Below are 10,035 nucleotides of genomic sequence, written 5' to 3'. Positions count from 1 at the left end.
AAAAAAGAAGGATGGATCCTGTTTTATTTATTTATTTATTTATTTATTTATTTATTTATTGGTTTGTTTTTTGGAGATAGGGTTTCTCTGTGTAGCTTTGGAACCTGTCCTGGAAATTGCTTTGTAGACGAGGCTACCTTCAAACTCACTAAGATCTGCCTGCCTCTACCTCCCAAGTGCTGGAATTAAAGGCATGTGCCGCCACTGCCCAGCTGGATCCTGTTTTCATATCCATTGTGTAGGCCTGTGTCTTTTTATAAGTGAGTTGAGTTCATTGATATTAAGAGATATTAATAACCAGTGATCGATGATTCCTGTTATTTTTGGTGGTGGCGTGCTTGTGTTTTGCTACCAGATATTAGAAACCAATTAAAGCTGGGCGTTGGTGGCCCATGCCTTTAATCCCAGCACTATGGAGGCAGAGGCAGGCGGATCTCTGTGAGTTCAAGGCCAGCCTGGTCTCTAGAGCGAGTTCTAGGATAGGCTCCAAAGCCACAGAGAAACCCTGTCTTGAAAAACCTCAATTTCTTTAAGGAAAGATTTCATTTCCTCTTTAGGGATCTCTATCATCATCATAAAGTTATTTTTAAGGTCATTTCCTTCTACTTCTTCTGCATTAGGATGTTCAGATCTTCCTATTATAGGACTGATGGGGGATGTCCTTCTTTATATGTTTCTCTTTTTGGTTGATGAATAAAACACTGTTTGGACAATAGAGGCAGGAAGATAGGCAGGACTAGGAGATGAGAATTCTTGGAAAAGTAGGCAGAGAGAGACTGCTAGAGATGCCATGTGGAGACCAGGAGAATAGGATATGCCAGGTTTTCTCTGTTAAGATAAGGCCACGTAGAAATACATAAATTAGTAATTATGGGTTAATTAAGACAGAGTTAGCCAGTAAGAGGCTCTAGCCATTGCTCAACAGTTTTTTTTTAAGATTTTATTTATTTATTATGTATACAACATTCTGCTTCCATGTATATCTGCACACCAGAAGAGGGCACTAGATCTCATAATGGATGGTTGTAAGCCACCATGTGGTTGCTGGGAATTGAACTCAGGACTTCTGGAAGAGCAGTCAGTGCTCTTAACCTCTGAGCCATCTCTCCAGCCCCAGATCAGCAGTTTTATAATCAATACAGCATCTGTGTGCTTATTGGGGACTGAGAAGGGTGGTGGGACCTGGTGGGCAAAGAAAACTACAGCAACATAGAACCACTATGTTCTCTTTAGGTTGTTAAATAGATTCTTGCACTGGAGCCTACCCATCTCTTCCTCCAGCTGGTGCAGGTGGTGTCTTTGCCACTTGATCTGATCCTTGCAGTCATTGTCTGTGTCTCAGAGATCCTATCTTGGACTAATCAGTGTGGTCACTGTGTTTCAGGAAGCCACATTGGCTCTGTGCAGTCACTGCCTGTGCCTAAGGGCGCCTCTGCTATCTAAGAGGTTGTGTGATTTTGGAGGGGGTATTTAGACTTATAGAATACAGGGTGTGATGCAGGGGAGTGTTGGTGCAGCCTGCCTGCAGGAGCCTTTTCTGCTGACCAGCTAGTGTGGCTGGGATGGATGGGGAAGGGGGCCTAGAGCCTAGAGGCTGTTTGGTCCAGACGGGAGGCTCATCACTCACCTCTTGGTATGTGTAGTAGATTAACTTAGGAACTCTTATCTCATAACATCATATACTACTTAGCTGATACCTCAATGAATATTACAAGTTGGAGAAAACATTGCTTTTAACTATTATAGTTAGCTACTGTGTCATTTCTGCAATTAATATTTTCTCTGTCCACTGAGAAAGAACATAACCTAAAACTTTCTACAGACTATCTCCCTTTGAATATTCCAAATATCTTAACTGAAAGAATACAAGGTGTGAAAAGAAAAATCCAACCAACAAAATAACCTGACATGTGGAAGCCCCAATGAATAAATAAAAGAAACATGAAAATATGAGGCAGAATAATGACCACTTTGTGAAGTATCAAATCCAAAGTAAATAATCACAATGAGAATTGATGGACCAACCTTCCAACTGCAAGATTAGAAGCCATCTTGTTACAAGGTCAAACTACATTCATTTTTATTTACTACAAAACTTAGGTCTTTAACCTATTCCTGGAATTGGACATGATCTACATTGTATGGTATTTGACTGGACCCTGAACTCTGCTCTAATAAGATAAGGTATTCTGCCAAACAATCTTGAGATATTCTTCCAAGATGTTCTGCCAAATAATTTTATCTGCTGTTTGCTTTTGTAATTCACTTGTCAAGTCCATACATTACCAAACTCCTCTGGAAATCCCTCATCTGAACCTTTTTCTCCTCCATACGGAGATCTGAAAAGTTTATCCACATGGATCTTCCAAATCCTGCTTGGAGAGTCAGTTCTGTACAGTAAAATAAAGCTTGCTTCATTGACCCTAACTTAGTAATGGTCTTTACTTTCACTCAGAGGGATTAACAGAATGAATTAGATGAAATCTTGAAAGAATAATCCAAGAATTCAGAAAATGCCTTGGGGGATAAAAAACCCATATAAAGCATTTTATAGTTCAAATAACAGACTTCCAGCCCTATGGTGTGTGGTTACACACACACACACACACACACACACACACACACACACACACACACGCAGTGGGGGAGAGAGGATGAGGGAGAGATATAAAATAATTGTTTTTAAAAGAAAAGATTAAGGGAGGGAACAAATTAGCTAGACACCAAGTATTGGTACAGCAGAGTTGCGGTTGTCAAGACTTAAACCAGATTAACAAACACTTAGCCAAATTAACCAAAATAGAAAGAACACCCAAATTCTATATAGGTAAAAAGAAAAAAGGACAGATACCAACAAAATTCAAAAAATCATTGTGACATACCTTTAAAGATGTATGTATATTCTACTGAATTGGAAACTCTTAAAGGAATCTGTTAATTTCTAGATGCATATAATCTACCAAATTAAGCTGAAAGATAAACAACTGAAACACATCTATAAAAATCAATGACACTAAGATTCTAACATCGGGCTGGAGAGATGGCTCAGCGGTTAAGAACACTGCCTGCTCTTCCAAAGGTCCTGAGTTCAATTCCCAGCAACCACATGGTGGCTCACAACCACCTGTAATGAAATTTGTTGCTGAACACTGTACACATAATAAATAAATAATTTTAAAAAAAGATTCTAACATCAAAACTTCCAAGGGTGGGGATAGGACAGACTCTTACTCATTCTGAGTTCTAGATCTTTAAAGAAGTATTAATCAAATGCTTCACAAACTATATGAGAGATGGTTGAAAACAAGTATCTAATGCAAGTGGTGCTGTCTCTGGCCATCACTCTGCTTAAACCAAGAGAACTCAACTTTTTTGTTTAGTAATAAAGGAGACCAAGATTGTATGTTATGTAAATAGATGTATGCATTTCTACTGACCTAAGAAAAATGACTTGCCAGGGTCTGACATGGCTTGTTTGTGTATTTTGATGATAGTTGAAAAACAAAAGTACAGGGCTGGAGTGATAGCTCAGAGGTTAAGAGCACTGACTGCTCTTCAAGAGGTCCTGAGTTCCCAGCAACCACATGGTGGCTCACAACCACCTGTAATGAGATCTGTTGTCCTCTTCTGGCCTGCAGGCAGAACACTGTATACATAATAAATAAACCTTTTAAAAAAAAGAAAGAAAAACAAAAGTACAAAGAAAGGATGAGTGTGGTCACCCACACCTTTTGCACCAGTACCAGAGATGCAGGCGCAGGCAGATCTGTGAGATCAAGGACAGTCTGGTCTAGACAAAAAGGTCCAGGCCAGCCAAGACTACATAGTGAGAAGCTGTCTTTAAAAACAAAAAACAGAAACCCACAGCCAGACATTACACACAGAGATGTCTCCATCAAATCCCTTCCCTCAGAGCTGAGGAGAGAACCTCAAGGAAGAGAAATCACAGTGTGTCAGAGCCAGAGGGGGCAGAGCTCACCAGAACAAGGGTGTCTAAATCAATTGAGCAAAGCTCATCTGAACTCAGAGGCTGAAGTAGCAGGGACACAGCCTACACCATTCAGCACCTTTGTATATATATAATAGCTTAGTGTTTCTATGGGACTCTCGAGTGTGTGTGAAAGAGTGGGATGGGCCTCTGATGTTTGTGCTTGCTCTCAGGGCACTGCTTCTGTTGGATTGCCATGCTCCACATCCATGGGATGATTTTGTCATATTTGATTGGTATCTCTTAGACAACTATTCTTTTCTACTGAGAAGGTAGTGGATCTTGAGGGGAGCAGAGGTGGGAAGGAACTGGGGGGAGAGGGAGGAGAAACTGCAGTCAGGATATTATTTGAGGAAAGAATCTATTTTTAATAAAAGGAGGTAAAAGGGGATAAAAAGACAAGGAAGGCTGGGTCTTTGAAAGCTGGATTTTGTTGTTGTTGTTGCTGGGTATCAATCTACTAAATTGTACTTTCTGATGAGTATGGGTAGCAATAGAGATCTGTGTTGTGTGACAATTGTGTGTTCCCATGCACAAAAGTAGTACTATACAGATGACACACAAAGAAGAGTTTATTTAAAATCAACACTTTTTAACCAAGTTTACAATAAGTGATTGAAGCATTTTAACAGCGCAAGCGAGGAGTTAATGTTCACTGGTTTGGCTGTATTAAACACATATCTTATTCACAGTTTTCCTTTACTATGATTTATTTGTGAGTCTTGTGGCGCAAAGAGCTATTGATAATGCTGGAGAACAGAGTCCAATATATTTTATGAAACACTGGGTAAAGAAGACAAGCAAGTCCACACAACTGCGACTGTGCTCCTAAAAAGCCAATCTTCTGGAGCTTCTTATGTAAACTAGGCAGGATGTGAGCTCAGAGACCTGCTGAGTGCTGGGACACCACATCCTGAGATTGGTGTCTTTAAATGAGATTAATTTGTACACATGAATCACATCCCCTACTACACTACTACAGCCAAGTGAGAAAATTACTTAAAAGGGGAATTTTATTCAACCCTTCAGTTAAATACACAGTATCAAAATACTGTTCAACAATAACAAAACCAAACTGCACTGAATTACAATCAATTTAAGTGTATGTTTTGTGGGTGTGTGCCTGTGAGTGCAGGTGTGCTTGGAGTCAGATGTATTGGATTTAGCAGAGCAGGAGTTACAGAGGGCTGTTAGCTGCTGGACATGGGTCCTGAGGACTAAACTCAGATCCTATTGAACATCAATGCATGCGCTTTTAACAGCTGCACCATCTCAGTGTGCAACATTCCTTAGTACTAGAAATAATTACAGTGCTTAATTATAGTTATAATTAGTTACAGCACATAAAAACATTAAAAAGTCTTATTTAGGTTGGTACAGGGCTCAGGAGGTAAATGTCTTGACACTGTAGCCTGTCAAAGTACTAACTCTTGAAGGCTGTCTTCTGACCTCCACTTCTGTACATCTGCAATAAACACCTCTCTCTCTCTCTCTCTCTCTTTCTGTCTCTCTCTCTCTCTGTCTCTCTCTCTCTCTCTCTCTCTCTCTCTCTCTCTCTCTCTCACACACACACACACACACACACAAACAAACAAATAACAAGACACACAAGAAAATTCTTATTTGGAGACAGACCTGGAGTGCCCATTCAATCATATGGAAACTGTCAAGGAATTAACAATGAGAAGAACAGCTTTGTTGTTGTTGTTGTTGTTGTTTGTTTGTTTTTCAAGACAGGTGTGGCTTTGGTGGCTGTCCTGGAACTAGCTTTTGTGGACCAGGCTGGTCTCGAACTCACAGAGATCCTCCTGCCTCTGCCTCCCCAGTTATGGGATTAAAGGCATGAACCACCACTACCGGGCAAAGAACAGTTTTTTCGTTTTGTTTTGTTTTGAAGAACCTACTATGTAACGATGGTCAGAAAATACTAATTAACACTGATACAGTTTCAATTTCACATCAAATACAATAAAAACCTAGTAAAAGGGTTGGTAAGATGATTCAACAGCATGCCTCTTAAGCCTGACAATATGAGTTCCATCTTCTAGACCCATGTAGTAAGGAGAGTTGTCCTCTGACATCCAAATGTACACCCGGAACACTCATGCCCAAACACACATGTGCACAACATATAACTTCATTTTTAAAAAGTATCTACAAATATAGTCTACCAGATAATAAATGTATTTCAGTTCAATGAGTCCAATGCAGCTCTACAGTAAAGGGCAAAGCGTCACCTCATGCTTTAAAAACAATACCCATAAATACTCATTAGCTGACATAAATGCATTTGATTTGGCAAAGTTCCATCACTACAATTCAGAGTTTAAGCTCCTTAAGTTGTTGTCTTCATGGTCTTCAAATGTAAGCTCAAGTTTATTCAGCTCTTTGAGCAGCAGTGATGACAGGCATGTACAATCGTATAAGAATTACTCACTAAATTATTCTTTCAATGAAAAAAGAAGAAATGTAAAGTCAAGAAGTCTTCAGTAAGAATAGGCAAATATTGTAAACATGCATAACTTTTACTTAATTTCTTTCAGGTTATTTTCAGGAATATTTTATTTACATATTTAATTGCCTCAAGATATTCACATTTCAAACTCTTATAAGATTCAATTACATAAGAAAATCACTGGGCTGGAGAGATGGCTCACAGGTTAAGAGCACTGACTGCTCTTCCAGAGGTCCTGAGTTCAATTCCAAGCAACCACACTGTGATTCACAACCATCCATAATGAGATCTGGTGCCCTCTTCTGGCCTGCAAGAATACATTCAGGCAGAATGTTGTGTACAATCTTTTTTTAAAAAAATCACGTTCTTTTTCTTTTCTGAGTTTTGTGTAGCCCAGGCTGACCTTGAATCTCAGACACATCTGCCTGCCTCTGCCTCTGCCTCTGCCTCTGCCTCCCAAGTGTTGGGATTGAAGATGTGTGCCACCACACCTGGATCTCTCCTAAATGACAACTTAATTTGGTTGAAACTTGTTTTTCTTAAGTTTCAAATTGTATTTGTACACCCTGTATTCAATGTTGCAATTTTCTAGACTCTATTAGCCCCAGTGTTTGAATAAAGAGCATACATTATGATGCCTGATGCAAGAGTAGGTTTTCATCCTATGTACACTTGCACATTTTTGCAAGTACACTTTTGCAGATTTTATATTGTCCCCATCTTATTTAAAGGTCTGTTTGTATTTTGCATATATATGTATATGCATATATATACATATATATATGTACATGTATGTATCCTAAATATATATGTGTGTGTGTGTGCACCATGTGTGTGCAACATTCAGAGGTCAGAAGCATTGGGTCACCTGCAGCCGGAGTTAAGATAGCTGGGAGCCACAATGTGGGTGTTGTAGATTGAACCCAGGTCTTCTGAAAGCACAGCAAGTACTCTTAATCACTGAGCTATCTCTCAAGCCCAAACTCTCCGTTTATTTTTGGAGAAAGTATCCACAGAAAAGTACATAAGAAACTCTAGTCATGAGAAAAGCAAGACAAGGTGGATTTTCTTGTCTCCTTGAAAGTATTTCGGTGAATCAGATGGGGCAGGTATTCTGGAACTCGGGAGTCACAGAATACTGAGTGTTAAACAGCTCAATTGGAAAGTTATCCGGGAGCCAAGGAAGACCACAGTTCACAGTGAGCGCAGCAGCTTACAGCCCTGTTTCAAGGGGAGGCTTCCCCTGCTCCAGCAGGAGAGGGCCTCCTCCACGAAGTTGCTACAGTTCAGCTCCAGTCCCCCTGCAGAGCCGAATGTAACAACTCTACTCTGTCAAAGGAATGTTTCCCCTAACTGAAGTGTTACAACTTTGCTCACTTTGTTCTGCCGCTGTTCCTCTCTGCATTTCCACCGCAAAAGCTCATTCAAGGGTTTTATTGGAAGAATCCAGGAGAGTGGCGGCTGAACAGACACAGGGTTTATAAAGGGATTCTTAGGGGGGGCAGAGTTTTTCTAGGAGGGGGGCGGGGACTGGTCAGATTTCAATCCCTGGGCTCCGACTGGCTAGATCTCCTGTTCAGGGATTGGCTAGTTTTCTGCATAGCCTAGTTTAGGATCAGATTGGGCTCTGGTTTCAGGGCCAAAGTGTGTTTCTTTCACTGGTCCTTTTTAGCCTTTTGGCTCTAGTTTTAGGGCCAGGGTGTATTTCTTTCACTGACTGATTCCAGGGACAAAGTGTGTATCTTTGGTACTAGTTTCAGGGTCAGGCTACATTTCTTTGGTTCGGGTTGCAGGGCCAAAGTGTGTTTCTTTGGCTCTGCTCAGAGTGTGTTTCTTTAGCTGGTCCCTTTTCCCTACACTCCCTTTCCCAACTCCTCTCTGAGGGGCTGGAAGGCCATCCAGGAGCATTGTATCCATTAAACATGGGCTTTTTCTAATTCAGTTTCATTTGGTCTGATTTGGATTGCTGCATTGACAGAGAAGCTTATTAGGGTGTAGAAACTTTTTATCTGGAGGTTCCACTGAGGGGGCTGAATTTTTCCCTCACTATCCCAAGGCCACATGGTGGGAAAACACCCTTCTCCCCCACGCCTGCTCTCTGCTAGGCTAAGATCTGCTTTTGACTGGGTAAGTTGTTCTAAGTCATTGTCTTAGAGGTCTCGTGCGATTCCCAGGATATCCTGCCAAAGATGTGGCCGTGCCAGGTCCCTACCTGTTACTGTGACAAGGCCCTGCCTTGTCCAGTGGGAACTCTTCTTCACAAGACGCTCTGTTGAAGGGATTCTCCCACACTCTCCATTTTGACCCAAGGCCTAGCACAGTGGATGCATTGCGTCAGGCTTTGGGTTCCAGCATAGACTTGTGAAATGGGCACCTGCCATTCAAAGCCAGATCCCCAAACACTCTCGGGCTGCCTTTTACACATTCTTTTTAAATTGGGGCTATCTGACACCATATGTCTTGAGTGCCTGATTTCTCTGTGCACTGAGGCCTGGTCTCAATATGCCCTCAGCAATGGGACATGATGGCCACTGGGGGTAACTTTTAAACTTTTCATCCTCCGTGACCTTGAAATTTTTTCCTGGGGTGGGGGCAAGTGAACAGAATCCCCTTATGTCCACAGTTTCTGGAGGCTATGCTCCCACCCTTCCCTCAGTAGCCAGTGTCTCACAGCATCATGACGACGCCTCCAGATTCCCACCTATCTGGGAACTGGGACCCTGAAAATTCTGCCCTGACCTTGCTGCCCGAGACACTGGCCCCTCCCCTGCCCCCAACCGGCTCCTCCAGGGCCACCAGTTGCATTCAGTGGCCCACATTCCTCTCATTCCTCCCCCATCCACCTCTTCCCCTTCCTTCCCCTCCAAGATAAAGGTCAAAAGTAACAACTTCCTCCTCCTTACCCACCTTCCTCTTTTCCCCTTCCCCCTACTACCCCTCCCTAGCCTTCCACGTCATCTCCTTGTCCCCCTCTACACACTGACCTATACTTGACCTAGCTTCCCTAGCAGGAGCCACCATCTTAGCCACCTGCTTCATTTCTCAGTCAGCTCCAGATATTAGAAACCAATTAAAAACGTTGGGGAGGGGTCCCCAAACTCCCACACAGAAATTGGTGAAAATGTCTTTTAAAGTTTTCAATGCCCAAAAGGAGGAAGCCCAGTCCTCCCATCAGATAAGGTCATGCTCTGAGCCTCTAAGTCTTAGCAGTTGCCCTGAGGTCACAATGGATGCAAGGGAAGTTGACCACCAGGAGGCTCCACCCTGCTGGAGCTCAACAAGTGAACTGCACCAGGACCCTGCTACAAATGTGGGCAGGATGGTCAAGGTACTGCCCGGACTCTCAGCCACCACAAGGCTCTGCCTTGCCTGCCATCAGCCTGGACACTGGAAATCAGAATGCCCCCATGCAGGCTCGTCCTCTATGCCAGGCCACGGGGGTCCAGCCTCACCAACACTGGCAGCTGAGGCGGTGGCAGCCTTCGATCGACTCAGCTTTGTGGAGGACTGATGCAGCTCAGACTTGGTGACTCCCATTGCTTCCCAACCTAGGGTAACACTGCAGGCAGCGGTTAAGTCCATTACTTTTCTT

The sequence above is a fragment of the Cricetulus griseus genome, chromosome 5 (assembly GCF_003668045.3).
Source record: "Cricetulus griseus strain 17A/GY chromosome 5, alternate assembly CriGri-PICRH-1.0, whole genome shotgun sequence".
NCBI lineage: Eukaryota > Metazoa > Chordata > Mammalia > Rodentia > Cricetidae > Cricetulus > Cricetulus griseus.
The sequence above is the reverse complement of the archived record's forward strand: the minus strand, read 5'-3'. Positions refer to the sequence as shown.